This window comes from Protopterus annectens, chromosome 3.part0, assembly GCF_019279795.1.
Source record: "Protopterus annectens isolate FY-2018-M chromosome 3.part0, PAN1.0, whole genome shotgun sequence".
In the NCBI taxonomy this organism is placed as follows: domain Eukaryota; kingdom Metazoa; phylum Chordata; order Ceratodontiformes; family Protopteridae; genus Protopterus; species Protopterus annectens.
In genome coordinates this window covers 1,179,230,834-1,179,245,088 of record NC_056731.1, presented here as the reverse complement: position 1 = coordinate 1,179,245,088, position 14,255 = coordinate 1,179,230,834, and the positions used below count along the sequence as shown (strand labels likewise).

At 38.9% G+C, this 14,255-nt stretch overlaps 1 protein-coding gene across 1 annotated transcript in view; it reads right to left on the bottom strand.

The window, feature by feature from the left end:
* The window catches only part of CNGB3 (cyclic nucleotide gated channel subunit beta 3), an 812,110-nt gene that overhangs the window by 107,443 nt on the left and 690,412 nt on the right, over positions 1-14,255 (bottom strand). The window lies entirely within an intron of this gene.

The following is a 14,255-nucleotide window of genomic DNA, read 5'->3' as shown; positions in this document are numbered from 1 at the left end:
GGTTTTGTGGAAGAGAAGAAAACAATGATGATCCAGAGGGAAGCAGAATGTAAGAAAATACCACTGTTATTGATTGATGAGATCTGATGCAGAAAAAGCATTCAACAGAGTAATCTAGGATTTGATAAGTATGGCAATAGAAACATTTGCATTCCCTGACACAATAATGTGGTTATACAAGAGGATATAAGAGGGAAAAATCAAAGTAGGAAGGTTCCTCTCTGATAAGCTGAGTCTGAGGAAATAAGGGACACAGAAATTCAAGGATATAATTGGTATGGTAATCAAGAAAAGTTGTCTACTGTATATTTGCAGATAATATTATTTTGTACATGACAAAACTAGTAAAGGGTCAGCATCTTAGTGTTGTGGAACATTCTGAGATGATTTCAAAATGTTCAGCATATAAAATTAATGAAGATAAAACAATGGCTATAGCTGTAAACTATGTACCCATTGCTTAGGAGCATGGGTTAAAAAAGATTCTGTTATGGCAGCTAAGGGTATGTGGGAAGAGACTAAAGAAATGCCAATATAAAAACTGAGAAACTGGAAGCTTTTGTCTATGGATAATGATAGCAAGATGCAAGCAAAATAATTTTAGTCCCTTTAGTTTTATAACAGATCAGGCATAGTATTATCAGCCAAAAGAGAAACTGTGGATGGTAATTAATAAAGTGTTAAATTATTTTCTCTGGGAGAGGAAGAGGGCTAGAGTCAGGTGGGTCAAGCTGATATTTGCAACAGAACAAGGAGGTTTAAGATTACCTGACTTAAATGGATATTTTAGAGCTACACAGTTAAGGCTCTTCTACATAACATAAGTATAAATCTAAAATTCAAATTGGAGAGAGATGATGATGATGATGAAGTGGGGGAGGGATTAACAAAATAAGGAAAGAGTGGGATTTTGGATGCAGATCCTTAAGGAGGATAACAAGAGTTATACAGACTATTATATTCATAAAGAAGCAAAGTATTTTAAGAACTAAGCCAACACAAGAATGGAGAAAGGAGATTCTGCTGATAGGGATGACTAGAATTAGGGGTACAGAGAATAGACAAAAGGGGGCTAGAATGTACTGGATGAAATTGGGAAAGGAACCAAGGCATTGGGAACAAATAATTAGGAAAGGAAAGGTAATAGAATGGGAAGAGGCCAAGAAGACATCTGGAGTGCAGGCTACTGATTGCCTTTCCTATCAGGGAATGATATCAGAGTACATGCAAATAGAAAGGGACAGGGGAATTATAAACAACAGACCTGTAATGGTTGAGTTTTTAACTGAATCTAGAGTGGAAACTATTGATAAAAAAGGATAATTAGTAGGACATATAAAATATTGCACAATAACTATAGGAATCAAGCAGAAGAAGTCAGAAAAGATTGGGAAGATAAATTACATAGGCAGTTCACAAATAAACAAAGGGAGGACACACACACACACACACACACACACACACACACACACACACACACACACACACACACACACACACACAGACACATTTAGATAAATATTGTCATCTCTGTTATAACTATCCACATGTATCTGTGAAATTTACTATGTATGTGGGGGGCTATGCCCCCCCATACCCCCCACCCCCATCTATTTATTCTAACTCCAGGGTTGTGCTATAGTGGGGAAAGGGCATAATTCTTTGAATGTCATGTGTTGATGTTATGAGTTTCGACCAAATGAGTTTTTGGTGTTTTGAGCTTTAGGTGTTTTGGTCTCTCTGAAAAGTTTGTCAATCATATGAACTTTTGATCATATGAAGTAGATATATATATATATATATATATATATATATATATATATATATATATATATATATATGTGTGTGTGTGTGTGTGTATGTATATATGGTTCCAAAGTATGCAATAAAGTGTAGAAGATTTTAGGATTGTGCTTGGAAGTGTTTGCATATATATTTTTATACCCCAAGCAGACTCCAAAAAAATTTCCTCAGGTAGATGGCAAATGTTGGATGTGTAATGAGCAAGAAAGAGGTATCTGGGAGCATACATTTTTGGAGTGTAATGAATTGGCAAACTTTAAGCTCCTTCAAAGTATTCTGTCAGAAATACTGGATGAGCAAATGGGTGTAATTAAGGAAATGATTTTTTGAGCTGGGATGTCAGATTGTAAAAAATATCAATGTGCTATACTCCAGACATAAAATAATTTGTCTGAATTTATAAACTCAACAATAATTACTAAACAATAGTAAATAAGAATTAATTTAACAATATTTGTATTCATCATCCTACACAGCTCAGCAAAATATAAAATTCTTAAAGGATGGTGGCCCTATATTTCAAAAACTAACTATAGAAATACAATAATTTATTACTGGCTTCACATTGGCATTTAACCTCAATTGTCATGCCAGTTCTTTGTGTTTCAGCAATTTTTCGATATCACCATATTTTTGGTTCTGATAGACCTTATCTATAATAAAAAAATAAATGTATCAAATGTACTACAACTGATTTCGTGTTTTGCTCAAAGCATTTGAGAATGTGCTCCCCCTATTGTCATAAATATGTTCTTTTATTCTATCCTTTAACTTTCTGGTTGTTTTCCCTCCATAAAAATCTGGGCAGGTGGTACAGGTTGCCAAGTATACAAGATCAGTCATTTTGCAATTAAATCTCCCTAGACATGTTATAGTTTTTTTTTCATAATGGGAGACACTTACATATGGTACATCATTTATAAATCTACAATATTTACAAATACCACATGTATTCATTCTTTTATTTTTGATAGCAGCTGTTTCATCTCAGGGATTCTTTCCAGGTAGTTTTTAATGTTCCTACCTCTACTAAACACTATTGTCGGACTTTCTCTGATCTTCTCCTTCAATTCCTGTGTAAATACAATATTCCAAGTCTTCCTGACCACCTCTGTAAACATATAAGTACTAATTAATGCTGAATGGCAAAACTAGGGCTATGTTTGTATCCAGATTTATGTTAACTAGTGGGTCATTTTTATCTGTCCCCTTCCACCTAAGTAATGCTGCAAATCTATCTGACCTCCTATGAATTACATCTCTCTTGACCATTTCCAATATATCTCTTCTGGGTATCCTCTCTCCCTAAATCTGGTCAATACAAAATCCATTTGTTTAGTAATCCAACTGTCCTCACTAATCAGTCTTGATATCTGAACTAATTGCCCCTTAATAATTGCTTGTTTTTAATGTGTGGGGTGACAGCTGTTATGCTGTATGTATTTGAAAATGTGTCCTTTCTATGTATGTTTGATGTAAATTGACCTTAACTCATATACTTCCCCAATGTTATATCCAAGTAATTAACTGGAGGAAACTGATAAGTAAACTTGAAAAAATCTGTGGTATTTTCTAAATAATTAATAAAGATATTCAATTTGACCACATTTCTTTTCCACAAAATTAAAATATCATCCAGGAATCTAAAATAAGCATGTACACTGACAAAATATCAGAGGAATATTCCCAAGAATCCAAAACCATATTAGTGCATCTTTCCATAAGCAATGTTAATTTCATTTTTTGACACACTCCTATATGTACAATCATTCAATAACAACTCTGCCATCTTTGAAGAATAATCCATGGAGTCCATAATAACCATACCCCCTCCTTTGTCAGGTTTCATGATTCGAACATTCCTATTGTGAATCAATTCATCAGAGCAAGACATTTACTTTGATTCAAATTGTATCTAAAACCACCCTTCTGTGAGGATAATACAAAGTTTTAAAAAATACAAACACGATCAGGTCCTGCGGAGGAATAAAAACACTTTTCTCCTTTTTATGGGCAGAATTGACACCTCCTCACGTCTTGTTGAAAACATTTTTAAATTCAGACCATTAATGTACAGTTTTAACTACATTAGTGTTGTTACCAAATCCAGTCTAAAGTTAGGCACAAATGTAAAGCCCATTTTAAACAGCAAACACAACCTTCACTCACATCAACAGAACTTAAACAGCTTAAAATTACCTGCAATGGTGAGTTCTAATGATGAAATTGCCATATCAGTTATCTACTTCTGCCTCTCTCTCTTCTTGTTGTCTGACGGCTCTTTGAATTGCTGGTCCAACTGGTCCATCTTTGTTGTTGGTGTGTATTTTGGTTGGCAATTTTGTTGGATCTCCTCAATGGGGGATCTCTTAAAAATCCACATCATCTTGATTTATCTCTTCCACAACTGAACACCCTTTATCGCCTGTTCCATTCTGGATGGGATCTTGGTCAACAGTGTATTTCTGCACATGTATCAGTGGTAATAGATAAACAATCTTCCCTTCATATTCTTTTGAATCTTTAGCAGCTTTTTCTGTTTAAGGTCATAATTCTGGAATACTAATTTGTCCACTTTTTCAAGAAATCCACAATAGTCATCCTTATGATGGTAAAACAGAAGCTCTTTACAGACAAGACCCTAATGTCCTTGTCTAACCTTGACAACTTCCTTTCATTTCTTTCAAAAATAATCTCATACGCTCACAACAAGCTCAGTCAAATAACTCTACCAGTTATAAATGGAATGGTGTATTCAGTTCTACACTGTTGGGGTATTTCCAAAATCAAAGCCCTTCAGGGACTTGAGTATTATACATTTACCTAAGCAGCTGTGGTTGAGCTGCAAGTTCCAACATTTTAATAATTTAGACTCAAACTCATCCAACTGTGCATGCAGCTTACAATTAACTAGAGTACAGTTATCAGAAAAATGTAAGTCTGTTGAGCTCATCCATTTACTTAAATCAAAGCCTGTACTAGAACCTTCTATTCCCAAACACAACTGTCCAGAAAGTCTCAAATACCCATTACCACAAAATGTATTACCTGCAATTGTGTAGTGTGAACCATACAAATAGCAGTCACTGTAAAATCACTATCTTCACTCACTGGAACAAATTTGATCAGTATTTGTAACAGTAAGGTAAGACCACCTGGTAGCATGATCACAGATGATTTTAAGCTGTCTGTATAAGAGCTTTAATTTTGTAGGTCTAAAATATTCCTTCAAATCAGGCAAATCTAAACCTCCTTGTTATATTAGGAGGATCAGCTTATCCCACTTGATGGTGAGCCCTAACCCAGAAAAGCCAAAAGAAGAAGAAGAAGCTTATCCCACTTGACTCTTGTCCTCTTCCCCTCCCAGCTAAAACCCTTCAACTCTTTATTAATTACTATCCACAACTTCTCCCCAGTTGATAGAAATATGCCTGACCTGGGTATAACACTAAAGGGACTGAAAACATTTTTACTGCGTGTATCTTGTTGTCTATATCCATGGGTAAGAGCTTGCAGCTTTTCAGTTTTTTTATTATTTTTTGCCTGGTTCCTCTGTTCAGAAACAACTTATCAGAGAGGAACCCTCCCACTTTGATTTTTGCCTCCAATCTCTCATATGTCCTTCTAATTAACCTTATTATTGTATCAATAAATGCAAATGCTTCATTGCCCCACTCACAAAATCCCACTGTACTCTGTTGAATGCATCAAGACCCACCAACAACAGAGGTACCTTCCCACATTCTGTTTCCCTCTGGATCATCACCATCAAAATACCCTATCAATGTGTCAAATGCCTACCTCCCCTCCACAAAACCACACTGATTCATATCTATCAATTTTGGCATCACCTTTGCCATTCTTTTAGCCATTATAGGCATAAAACTTTATAATCATGGTATAAAAGTGAAATGGGCCTATATGAAGCTGGATCTGTTGGGTCTTCTTGGTCTTTAGGTATTACAGCCACCATAGCCTTTTTCCATGATGTTGGTGCCTCCCCTCCTTTTAAAATACTATTAAACAAAACCTTTCAGATCTTTATCAGTTTATGTCCTCCTAACTTCCAAACTTCAACCAGAATGCCAACTATTCCTGGAGACTTTCCTGAAGATTGGTTATACATCACCATTTTATCTCATCTCTTCCTACCTTAACTGTTAATTGTTGAGCCTCATCTATCTCTAACCTTGACATATCTAAGTCTTCCATAAATATTTCCATATGTGTTTTTTTATTTCCCCACTTATTTGCTTTATACAAATTTTCATAAAATTTCTGAAATATCTATAATAACTCTACAGGATCTCTGGTTATTTTTCCTGCTACAGGCTCCCTAACTTTGGCAACAGCCTTTTCTAGTTTCTGTTGCCTAAGTCATTGTCCCAAAAGTATTTATGTTGTAGAATTATTATCAAAAAATAAAAAAACAGTTGCCCATTGGTGTCTGTTCTTTTATCTTTATTCTTCTCCCAGATGTGAAAACAACTTGTATGCTTTCAGAAATAATTAACTTTTATCCTTTAAGAAACCAGCATTCTGGGTTTTTCTTGTCCTATTATGTATTTCTCTCCACGGAAACATAAGAGAAAAAAATTTAGTCCTTTGCTGCAGCCCGGAACAAAACTGAAATATTTATTACCGAAGAAAACACTTTCAATTATACTAAATGTTTTCATATTTACTTGTTTCCAGTTAAAACTTTAGAAAGAGACAACATTTCTGTACTGCTTGCATGTCTGAACATGGACTTTTAACTCATTTAATGCTTCGCCAGTAATTGGCCTTGCACAAATTACTATTCAACCAGCATTTTGAAGTACACCCAATAAAATAAGCAAAGAAAATTTTATTACAATCTAAGGGCTTTTGTCTACATAAACTGCATAGTCTTCATCAGAGATAAAAATCACTAATTAATTACATTAATGTCCAATCAGAAAAACAGAGTCATTAGTGTTTAAAGGAACATCATCACAAGTTAAGCAAACGCATACATAATACACTTCACTCCCTATAAAATACTTGTTCTAAGCATTGTTTCTTTATAAAAATATTTAGTTTATACCTGTAGCTACTATTTCTGTAACTATATAATTTAACAAAACACATTCCCCAGGATTCACGAAGCCTCCGTGTAAGAGTTATAACTCTTACACGGAGGCTGCAGTTAAACGGAGTGATGTCAGCATGCTTTGCATATTCATGAGAGCATGCTGAATCACACCTAAGTCTAACACGGTCCATGTGAGACAGTAGGGGGTGTGTCCGTAGGCTGAGCCCTGCAAGTGGACACGCCCCCAGAAGTGTAAAAGTGCCCAAAGTAAACACCCACAACAGAGTCCACGGAAATGTGAATAAACCCAACACAACACATGCCCCCACAGACTATGAACATAAAATATATATAAATGAACATGTTATATTTATTTTTTTAAATTGTAAAGATGTTTAACCGTGAGTGCGCTCATTTGCACGGGCGTGCCCGTAGCGCAGCTACAGTTAGCAGTCAGTGGGAAAGCATATAAGAACTAAATATGCAAAATAAGCCATGAAGCAATAGTGTAGCGGTAGAGATGTTGGCTGAAGAGCAGGCATTCATGGTTCGAGCCCCCACAACACCAAATTTTTTTTTTTTTTTTCAAAATAAGCAGGAAACAAGTCCCTGACAAATATGTACACATAAAACCTCAATATATGTAAAATGTAATGAAATAGCCCATTTATATTGAAGACATGTGAGGTAACAAAAGAAGAAAGAATGCCAGATGTGCTCATAGCTGAGCTACAGTTTAACAGAGTGAGTGCATGTGCCCATAGATGAGCAGTGGTTTAACTGGTGCAAAATGAGTGCCCGTAGCTGAGCAGTGGTTTAACACGCTAAATCTATGTGCCCCTAACTGAGCTGAGCATAATATGCGTGCCGATAGCCAAATGAGGCTTAAACCAGCGTACCCCATTTGCGCGGAGCTGCGCACCGCGCAAACGAGTTAACCGACGGGCAACGTTGAGCAAGCCGTATCAAAACTGCCTTTACACAGACACACCCCTCAGCATGTCTAGACAGTCATGAAAAATAAAAAACAGTGGCCAGGTTCGAACCCAGGATACTATACACCATAGTCAAGGTACAGAACCACTAAGCCACGACAGCAGTACCTATAAATGCAATAATAGCTAATATATAGGAATGAATACAAACTAGAGCATGACAATGCAGGTTTACTGAAGTTGATACAATTCCAAAATGGCCAATCACAGATATGTGTGGGAAAAACGGACTATATAAGCCCCATAGGCGGGAATACACAGCATAAACGATTGTAGAACTGACCTGCAGGCAGAATGACAGGAGTAGGAGAGGGTAGTCGCCGAGCACAGAGGTGGGGTGTTGAGGAGTCCAGGTACATGGTCTGGCTCCTAGTCCATAATCATGAGGCCCAACTCATGCAGGGCCAGGTCCTGTGGGGAGCATACAGGGCTGAGGCGTGGGACCGGTTGGCTCATGATCTCACCAGTGCCACAGGGATTCCAAGGACTGGTGAGCAGGTCCGTCACCACCATGCGGATCTGAAGAGACGCAAGCAGGACCAACTGAACCTTTGGATCCAGGAGGCCCGGCAAACACCCAACGCCACACTACTGAGTAAGTAACATTTAATTATGTATGTAAGAAATTAAACCAGCTGATATTATGGAGATGTATATTCCAATATTACTTCATTTATATTACAGCTGCAGGTGTCCGTTCTGCGAACCGCAGAGCCTATGGCGATAGGCTGGTGCAGTTGCGCCACCAGGCAGGTCAGTAATCCACTACCAGTAACTGTAAAGAAATATAAAAGTATGACAGTCAGCAAAAGAGTGCAGTGTAGTCAGTAAGGAATAAAATCTGCAATTAACAGTGTGAAAGTGTATGCAAGTATTGCTTGATTACAAAAGTGTGTTTCAGCCTGCAAGTTTAACCTAAACATGAAACTGTCCGACATATATTCTGAAATAAAAATGCCCTGCCTGTAAGAAAATAGTACACAACCTGCAGCAGGCTGAAAAGTATAGCTGCAGAAGATGATGAAATCACATGTGTGAAATATATCCCTGTGGAAATACTGAAACATGACAGAAGTGAGACTGCTGGAAAGGATTGTAATAACTACTGGTAAAACATGTCAATAAAGCCTAGAAGTACCATCCTGAATAGTAAAATGAAAGCAAGTGAGAGAGTGTGAGAAAGTGTCATGAATCCAGCAATACAGTAGTAATAACCCCTGAATAAAGTATACTGCAGTCAAGTCAGAATGAAATGCATGTGAGATTCAAAACCAAACAGCAAAATCTGTTCAAAGTGTTGCTGCATCTGGAATGTGTATCCCAAAATCAGGATATGTTGCTCCCAGTCTGCAATATGCAGATAGGATGTTTGTCTGATATACCAAACATCCACACTTGTCTACAGCTATATAAAGCAAATGTAGCAGGATGATGTAGCTGAACAAAGCTAGGTATGAATGTGTATGAAGAACCATAAAATGTATATTGATGTTGCAGTAACAGTCCTATCACCAAGTTGAAATAGTTATCATATAGGAAACTGTAGTTAGAACAGTAGTGTGTATATAACTGTAGCTATTAGAAATGTACAGCATATGTATTGTTATTCGAAGGTGTTAATATTACTTTCTTCACCCCACCCTGTAACCACATATAACCCATTCCATGTGAAAATGGTATGTGCAATCACAATTAACACCCCTGGACATTTGTCCTGTTGGGTCATATATATTTGCATGTCTGTTGATGCATCTGCCCTGTTCATACATCCACACCTGATGGCCTGTTGCCATCAATTAACCCTGCATGTTGTTGGACTGTGTATTTCTGTTCAAATTATGCATGTGTTATGCACGCTGTTCAATGGTGTGAATATCTGGGTGTTTGGTTAATGGGAATACTAATGCATGCTGTTAGAACTAATTGTGAATGGCATTATATGTCACTAACCCAAACTGTCATGACATAATGCAAAACATAGTACGACAGGGAAGGTGGGTTCCAGCGGACCCACCTCTTCCACCTCAGCTGGCGAGTGCACCTGGCACTAGTGCTGAGTCCCTCCTCCGGTGGCCCTGTGCCACCTACGGGTGGAAGCGCTGCAGGGGATGGGGCTCGCCCCCCCTCTGCAAGTGTGGCCAGAGGAGAACCACCACTCACCCTCCGTAGCGTCCGGACTGTGGTGCGTAGGGAGATTCGGGACTCTGTTCTCGAGCCACTACGCCAGCTCGAGGCACGGGTGGCGCAACTAATGGGCATGCCTGTTGCCCCGCCTACACAGCCCCCAGCACAGCCCCATCCTGGGCAGTGAAGGAACAGTGGCAACTGCCTATGGGTGGGGATATCAGTTCCACTGTTGCCATCTGTGGGCTCATGGGCTCTGGATATCCAAACCTCCGTCCCCGTCAATTGCGTAACCCCCCCACATGTGTCATACACCGCCCCTGTATGCATCTTGTTTGTCTTGTCTGTTTACATACCCAACCAACCTCCCCAGCTGTACCGACTTCCTTCACCTGACATACCACTCTCACCTGAAAAAAAAAAAAAAAGGGCACTCTGTACCCAGAAAAAAATGAAGCCCCATACATAGCTGCCCATTCCGCACACATGTCTACTGGACATGGAACCTATCAATTACAATTGGCTGTGCAACAAGTATTATTGTTGTCCTGACACCTCTCTCAGGGGTGGAAGGTTTCAAATGTCACACCAAATTACATACATATGCACAGCTGTTGCTGATGAAGAAATGGGCAGCTATGGGCCTTACCTACATCCCTCCTGCACATCCCAAGCTTGTTTCCCTACTGTCTTACCCTCTTTGTGACCCCCTTTTCACCACTTTCCTGTCTCCCCATTTTCTTTTCTTTCAAAGAAAATAGCGCGGGCGTGCGCAAGAGTAAGCACGTTTAAGCGGTTGTAAGCGGGTGTGCATGGAGCTAACCGCCAGAGCGCATGCGTGAGCTCCGCGCAAACCAGTGCTAACCCGGTTACAACTGCTTAAAAGTGCCTTAGTCACTTTGATTGACAGGTCCTGTACTCAGTTCAAAAGCAAAATAAAATCCCACTGTGAGTCCCGAACCCAGGACCATGGAAACAGTAGTCTGTATGACTTACCACTAAGCCATGACTCTTACACAAGAACATTGTGCTAAAATAAATATATCATGTAATAGTAGGAATGAATGTAAAGGGAATATAGATGTGTAGTACACAAAGCATGCCATTTAGAATTACTATCAAAACTAGTGGATTTCCATAATAGTAGTGTGTGAACAGAAACAGCCATGCTAGTTGGAAGCTAGTAGGTAATAATGTCACTATAGCACCTTGCAAGCCACACACATACTCACAGCAGGATAAGCACTGCCCATACCCCACAACCTCTTACAGGAACACATCTGGACCAAGTAATAAAATATGTGGAGCAAAGGCCCAAAACCAGGGACACATTACAAATAATGTTACAACAAACGCAGACAGTTCAGAGAGTAATAGGGTCTGCACTTTGTGGGATGTTTGGAAGGGTATGCAGTCTGAAACTTGAATGTTTGTCACCATATTCTGACTTGAGCCCAGAGTGACTTGCCAGAAAAAGGTGTGCATGAGATATTGACCAAAATATGAGGCAGAAATGTGGACAACCTGCAAATATCTGTACACATGACGGGTCTGACACCACCATATTTGAATAGTTAAGAGCCTAGACATAGCAACAGTGAATGACTTACAGGGATACCCCACAGACCCCATGTGAAATGTACAAACAGTAGGCAGAAAGGTGTAACACATGCAATGGTAACTATGGAGTCCTGAAAGTATTCATCACTTGCATGGCAGAAAAAGTGTAGTAATACATATGCTCATGCTAACCCACAGTTACAACTGCAGCATACCAGACATTTTAATGGGTGTACCCCACTGATATGTACCATTCCATGAGGCACATAACAGATGAACCTGAAAGTCTCTGGGGCCTGCTCAGCAGCATACTCAAATACCCTAATAGATGTCAAGGCCCACACCATGGCCAGACCACACTGCATGCTGTAACACCCTAGCAGATATAGCAAGCATTCCAAGGTGTGAATGCACATGGAAAATAGGAAAGCTACAGCAGCACACTACAATCAAGACACCTAGCAGGCATACAAGTAGTGACTGTAAAGGGCAACTATTGAAGCCTTAGCAACAAAGTGCAAACAAAAGTGAAAGGAAAGCACACACACACACATTAACGGTAGTAGTTGTAGGTGTCAGTGTACATACACAGTTAGTACAGGAAACTGGAGAAATGAATGGAGGAATGTTAATCTACAACACACCTGGAAATATGAGAGAGATACCAACCTTTACACTCACAGAACATTGTCCACAGCATAACAGCATGGTCCCTGCCCTTAAAATCTGGAAGGGTTACGCCTATCTCACATACCTTTTTATAGCACTGTTCTGAAATCACAGTGAGAACTGCAATCAGTACACAACTGGCTGCATGCTATTAGCAAATGCTGGCTAACAATTGGTGCAGAGGCCATCACATGGGCATATGCAGATACCTACAAAAGTATGCTGTACTCCCAGTCCACACATGCAATACTTTCATTGCACCCTGAGAAGGACGTGAGAGACAGAGAGAGAGAGAGAGAGACAGACAGAGACAGAGAAAACTGCAATTAAGCAGACACAAACAAATTGTTCAGCAACAGCTACCTGAAAGCTGACAACTGGGAAGTGGAGCAGCAGGACAGAGAACCAGACGGCAACACAAGCAGCTGTGACAAACACAGGTAATGTAAAGTAATACTATAAAGGTCTACATACTGTGAACCCTTCATATGTGTCATTGGTCTGTATCCATATGTATATGAAGATGTGTAAAGGGCAGGGGACATACAGCAACTATCAGTGAAGGCTGTACATACATTTGTATGTGAGAGCATCTATGTGCACATATCAATGTTGGTTGATTGTAGGTTGTAGTGCCATGTACAAAGTAGGTTTCACAGTTATGTATGTTTAGCAGTATGTTAGTGTGTGTATACAGTATGGTAGACAAATATGTTGATATACCTGTCTAACATATGGATACGTATGTATGTCATCATATGTATGTGTATATATATATATATATATATATATATATATATATATATATATATATATATATATATATATATATGATATGCATATATGTATACATACATAGAGAGAGAGATGTAGGAATACATAGACAGATGTAGATAGAATATTGTACAAACATATCTATGTAATGCACACATACAGATATAGATATATGTAGATACATATACATAGACAGACTGATCTGACTACCTACAGGTATGACTGTATATGACGACCTGCAACACAGCCTGTCCCACCCCTCTTTCACTCACTCCCACTCTGTCTCTCTCCCTCCACATCTATAGCAATATATGTACATCAATATATATATATGTGTATATGTATACGGACATATATATATATATATATATATATATATATATATATATATATATATATATATACATATAGATATATCTATATACATATATATATATATATATATATATATATATATAGAGAGAGAGAGAGAGAGATGTATATAAATTCTGAGTGGGGCACATGTGTACAGATGTATTGCAACAGGTGCCTGGTGACAAAGGCATGGAGTGAACACCAGTGTCAAAACCGGAGTACCATACCACATTCCAGATCACTTACACCAGTAACCACCAGATATGTGATTGGCTGCCCACCACTGCATGTGTCAGGGGTGAACAGGGTCATAAATGTGTACAATAGTGGCCCCAATGATATTCACAGTGGCACACTATCCCTGGAATACCTGCACATGGTATGTGTCAGCGGACATGGTGTGTCAGCTATGGACATGTAGGTCGGTGTACCCCTCCACACCACATAATGGATGCCATGGTATGGACCTCACATGACAGCTACAGATATGGAGAAGGACACAGTGACATGTACCACACTGTGACAATGCACTCAAACACATTACCAATGCACAGTGACTGACAACACCACAGAGTACACATATGCTACCCACATAGAGGTTACCACCCCCGGATTTACATATGTAAGTCACACCCATGACAGATATCCAACAACCATAGTAACACCTCACACCATCCACAACCTAAATGTCTGCTGTGTGTCGTCCGTGCCACTGCAATAGAGTGCACATGTGGAGGTAAGAGTTCCTACCCACAGATAAGACATACCCTGCAATAAACCACACAGTGTTAAGAAGCAAGACTCCCCATGAGTACATGTCACACATAACCCTGCTGAATGTTAGTCAGATAGGTAATATGCCATATGAGTCACCCTGTGTAACTGTGTGACAGCAGCAGGTACCATCACACCACATGTGT